Source organism: Ranitomeya variabilis, chromosome 1 (assembly GCF_051348905.1).
Source record: "Ranitomeya variabilis isolate aRanVar5 chromosome 1, aRanVar5.hap1, whole genome shotgun sequence".
Taxonomy (NCBI): Eukaryota; Metazoa; Chordata; class Amphibia; order Anura; family Dendrobatidae; genus Ranitomeya; species Ranitomeya variabilis.
Genome location: NC_135232.1, coordinates 1,044,314,101 through 1,044,319,660, shown reverse-complemented (window position 1 = coordinate 1,044,319,660; position 5,560 = coordinate 1,044,314,101). Strand labels below are relative to the sequence as shown.

General features: G+C 60.7%; 1 long non-coding RNA gene across 1 annotated transcript; it reads right to left on the bottom strand.

The window, feature by feature from the left end:
• Positions 1–515: 515 nt before the first annotated feature.
• Positions 516–4,577, bottom strand: LOC143793090 (uncharacterized). The gene is made up of 2 exons (XR_013220048.1): positions 4,425–4,577; positions 516–706 (listed from the first exon to the last, which is right to left on the bottom strand). It is a non-coding gene; the product is annotated as an uncharacterized LOC143793090 (long non-coding RNA).
• Between the last annotated feature and the right edge of the window lie 983 nt (positions 4,578–5,560).

The following is a 5,560-nucleotide window of genomic DNA, read 5'->3' as shown; positions in this document are numbered from 1 at the left end:
TCCTATCAAGATGGGAGGCCCAGGACCGGACCGCGACTTGGATCGGACCGCCCGCGTGAGTATAATATAACCTCTTTTTCACATCTTTTAGGATACATTGGAGGCTTAACTACAGCATTACAGAATGCTGTAGATAAGCCCCTGATGCTGGTGGGCTTAGCTCACCATCGATTTTGGGGGTGACAGGTGGGGAGACAGAGGGAGAGCGGGGAGACAGAGGGAGAGCGGGGAGACAGAGGGAGAGCGGGGAGACAGAGGGAGAGCGGGGAGACAGAGGGAGAGCGGGGAGACAGAGGGAGAGCGGGGAGACAGAGGGAGAGCGGGGAGACAGAGGGAGAGCGGGGAGACAGAGGGAGAGCGGGGAGACAGAGGGAGAGCGGGGAGACAGGGAGAGCGGGGAGACAGAGGGAGAGCGGGGAGACAGAGGGAGAGCGGGGAGACAGAGGGAGAGCGGGGAGACAGAGGGAGAGCGGGGAGACAGAGGGAGAGCGGGGAGAGCAAATCGAGAAAAAGGGTTTGTTTTTTTTAAGTAATTATACTCATCTATCTGACATTATCAGATGCACACGGTGTCATCCCTTTGGGTCCTCACATGGATTGTGGGGGCACCGCCATTCCACTTGGTGAAAAGAAGTCCAGTGATGTAATGACATCTGCAGGGAGGTCACTGCTCTGGGGGGCACAGGATGGGGAAAAGTCACAACACCTAGAATAAAACAGAAAAAAAAAAATCATGCAGAAAACTGGATACAAGTAGTGGCCGACACCAGTGGCCATCGGGCTAATACTGAGCAGCACAGAGTGCGAGGAGAGAATAAAGCCAGGGATCTGGAGACATTGTTGTAAAGCTGTTTCGCTCCCAGAGGTCATAGGTCAGTCATCAACCTGACAGCAGGTGTCCCCAATAATAATAATATTAACAGGACCGACTCCTCACCATCAGGCAGAGATTCTCATGCCAAGTAATATCAATCCCTCAGATCTCCATCATCATTCATCCCCTCCCCTGTTCGCCCCCACACACAGCACTATACTTCCCTGCACCCCCCACCGCAAGTGACATCGCACACATTGACCTGCACAACACGTGACATCAGCCCCCCACACCACACAGACCCATGCGAGTAACATCAGCCCCATTCTGCAGGTAGACCCCCCTGCACGCAGATACCCCACGCATACAACATGACCCCCTTCCCAACAGAGACTCCAGCACACAGCCCCCCTTCCCAACAGCCACCCAGCACCGCTAGCAAGGAACATGACCCCCTTCCCACTGAGACCCCCAGCATGCAGTCACCCTTCCCCAGGCAGGCCCCTCCAGCACGCAGTCCCATGCAAACAACATCTCTCCCTTCTCCCCAGGCAGACCCCCCGTCCAGCATGCACATGCAGCCCCATGCAAGCAACACCCCCCCATTCTCCCCAGGCAGCCCCATGCAAGCACCCCCCCCATTCTCCCCAGGCAGCCCCATGCAAGCACCACCACCCCATTCTCCCCAGGCAGCCCCATGCAAGCACCCCCCCATTCTCCCCAGGCAGCCCCATGCAAGCACCCCCCCATTCTCCCCAGGCAGCCCCATGCAAGCACCACCACCCCATTCTCCCCAGGCAGCCCCATGCAAGCACCCCCCCATTCTCCCCAGGCAGCCCCATGCAAGCAACACCACCCCATTCTCCCCAGGCAGCCCCATGCAAGCAACACCACCCCATTCTCCCCATGTAGACCCATGCAAGCATCACCACCCCATTCTCCCCAGGCAGCCCCATGCAAGCAACACCACCCCTCCATTCTCCCCAGGCAGCCCCATGCAAGCAACACCACCCCCCCATTCTCCCCAGGCAGCCCCATGCAAGCAACACCACCCCCCCATTCTCCCCAGGCAGCCCCTTGCAAGCAACACCACCCCATTCTCCCCAGGCAGACCCATGCAAGCAACACCACCCCATTCTCCCCAGGCAGACCCATGCAAGCAACATCACCCCATTCTCCCCAGGCAGACCCCCCCACCAGCATGCACATGCAGCCCCATGCAAGCAACATCACCCCATTCTCCCCAGGCAGCCCCATGCAAGCAACATCACCCCATTCTCCCCAGGCAGCCTCATGCAAGCAACACCACCCCATTCTCCCCAGGCAGCCCCATGCAGGCAACACCCCCCCCCCCATTCTCCCCAGGCAGCTCCATGCAAGCACCACCCCCCCATTCTCCCCAGGCAGCCCCATGCAAGCACCCCCCCCATTCTCCCCAGGCAGCCCCATGCAAGCAACACCACCCCATTCTCCCCAGGCAGCCCCATGCAAGCAACACCACCCCATTCTCCCCAGGCAGCCCCATGCAAGCAACACCACCCCATTCTCCCCAGGCAGCCCCATGCAAGCAACATCACCCCATTCTCCCCAGGCAGCCTCATGCAAGCAACACCACCCCATTCTCCCCAGGCAGCCCCATGCAGGCAACACCCCCCCCATTCTCCCCAGGCAGCCCCATGCAAGCACCCCCCCCCATTCTCCCCAGGCAGCCCCATGCAAGCACCCCCCCCCATTCTCCCCAGGCAGCCCCATGCAAGCAACACCACCCCATTCTCCCCAGGCAGCCCCATGCAAGCAACACCACCCCATTCTCCCCAGGCAGCCCCATGCAAGCAACACCACCCCATTCTCCCCAGGCAGCCCCATGCAAGCAACACCACCCCATTCTCCCCAGGCAGACCCATGCAAGCATCACCACCCCATTCTCCCCAGGCAGACCCATGCAAGCAACATCACCCCATTCTCCCCAGGCAGACCCCCCCACCAGCATGCACATGCAGCCCCATGCGAGCAACATCACCCCATCCTCCCCAGGCAGCCCCATGCAAGCAACACCACCCCATTCTCCCCAGGCAGACCCATGCAAGTATCACCACCCCATTCTCCCCAGGCAGACCCCCTCACCAGCATGCACATGCAGCCCCATGCGAGCAACATCACCCCATCCTCCCCAGGCAGCCCCATGCGAGCAACACCACCCCATCCTCCCCAGGCAGCTCCATGCGAGCACCCCCCATTCCTCCCCAGGCAGCCCCATGCAAGCAACACCACCCCATTCTCCCCAGGCAGCCCCATGCAAGCAACACCACCCCCCCATTCTCCCCAGGCAGCCCCATGCAAGCAACACCACCCCATTCTCCCCAGGCAGACCCATGCAAGCAACACCACCCCATTCTCCCCAGGCAGACCCATGCAAGCAACATCACCCCATTCTCCCCAGGCAGACCCCCCCACCAGCATGCACATGCAGCCCCATGCAAGCAACATCACCCCATTCTCCCCAGGCAGCCCCATGCAAGCAACATCACCCCATTCTCCCCAGGCAGCCTCATGCAAGCACCACCCCCCCATTCTCCCCAGGCAGCCCCATGCAAGCACCCCCCCCCCCATTCTCCCCAGGCAGCCCCATGCAAGCAACACCACCCCATTCTCCCCAGGCAGCCCCATGCAAGCAACACCACCCCATTCTCCCCAGGCAGCCCCATGCAAGCAACACCACCCCATTCTCCCCAGGCAGACCCATGCAAGCAACACCACCCCATTCTCCCCAGGCAGACCCATGCAAGCATCACCACCCCATTCTCCCCAGGCAGACCCATGCAAGCAACATCACCCCATTCTCCCCAGGCAGACCCCCCCACCAGCATGCACATGCAGCCCTATGCGAGCAACATCACCCCATCCTCCCCAGGCAGCCCCATGCGAGCAACACCACCACCCCCATTCTCCCCAGGCAGCCCCATGCGAGCACCCCCCCCCCCCATCCTCTCCAGGCAGCCCCATGCAAGCAATACCCCCCCATCCTCCCCAGGCAGCCCCATGCGAGCAATACCCCCCCCCCATTTTCCCCAGGCAGCCCCATGCGAGCATCACCACCCCATTCTCCCCAGGCAGCCCCATGCGAGCAACACCACCCCATTCTCCCCAGGCAGCCCCATGCGAGCAACACCACCCCATTCTCCCCAGGCAGCCCCATGCGAGCAACACCACCCCATTCTCCCCAGGCAGCCCCATGCGAGCAACACCACCCCCCCCCATTCTCCCCAGGCAGCCCCATGCGAGCAACACCACCCCCCCCCCATTCTCCCCAGGCAGCCCCATGCGAGCAACACCACCCCCCCCCATTCTCCCCAGGCAGCCCCATGCGAGCAACACCACCCCCCCCATTCTCCCCAGGCAGCCCCATGCGAGCAACACCACCCCCCCCATTCTCCCCAGGCAGCCCCATGCTAGCAACACCACCCCCCCCATTCTCCCCAGGCAGCCCCATGCAAGCAACATCACCCCATTCTCCCCAGGCAGCCCCATGCAAGCAACACCACCCCATTCTCCCCAGGCAGCCCCATGCAAGCAACATCACCCCATTCTCCCCAGGCAGACTCCCACTTACCTGATCTGTGACTTTAGAGAATGACCCCAAATCTTGCACAAAAATCCTCGAACTCCAGCCATGACATCCACAGCCTCCTCCTGTCTGCTCTGCTCTATGGAGGAAGAGGCAAATCCTGCACAAAACATTCCAAAACCAAATCCTGCACGAAATCCCGCCATGATATCCACAGCTTCCTTGTGTCTGCTCTGTCTGTTCTATGGAGGAAGAGGCGCCGCCCCTTCCGGTCACATGGGCAGAGGTCCTTTAGCCGACTTGGATTTAGCCTCTACCCAGGAGGAAGCTGTGGATGTCATGGCGGGATTTCGTGCAGGATTTGGTTTTGGAGTGTTTTGTGCAGGATTTGCCTCTTCCTCCATAGAGCAGAGCAGACAGGAGGAGGCTGTGTGTCATGGCTGGATTTCGAGGATTTTTGTGCAAGATTTGGGGTATTATGGGGGTCATTCTCCAAAGTCATAGATCAGGTAAGCGGGAGTCTGCCTGGGGAGAATGGGGTGATGTTGCTTGCATGGGTCTGCCTGGAGAGAATGGGGTGGTGATGCTTGCATGGGGGGATGGTGATGCTTGCATGGGGCTGCCTGTAGAGAATGGGGTGATGTTGCTTGCATGGGTCTGACCGGGGAGAATGGGGTGGTGTTGCTTGCATGGGGCTGCTGGGGAGAATGGGGTGGTGATGCTTGCATGGGGGGGTGGTGATGCTTGCATGGGGCTGCCTGTAGAGAATGGGGTGATGTTGCTTGCATGGGTCTGCCTGGGGAGAATGGGGTGGTGTTGCTTGCATGGGGCTGCTGGGGAGAATGGGGTGGTGTTGCTTGCATGGGGCTGCCTGGGGAGAATGGGGTGGTGTTGCTTGCATGGGGCTGCCTGGGGAGAATGGGGTGGTGTTGCTTGCATGGGGCTGCCTGGGGAGAATGGGGTGGTGTTGCTTGCATGGGGCTGCCTGGGGAGAATGGGGTGGTGTTGCTTGCATGGGGCTGCCTGGGGAGAATGGGGTGGTGTTGCTTGCATGGGGCTGCCTGGGGAGAATGGGGTGGTGCTGCTTGCATGGGGCTGCCTGGGGAGAATGGGGTGGTGTTGCTTGCATGGGGCTGCCTGGGGAGAATGGGGTGGTGTTGCTTGCATGGGGCTGCCTGGGG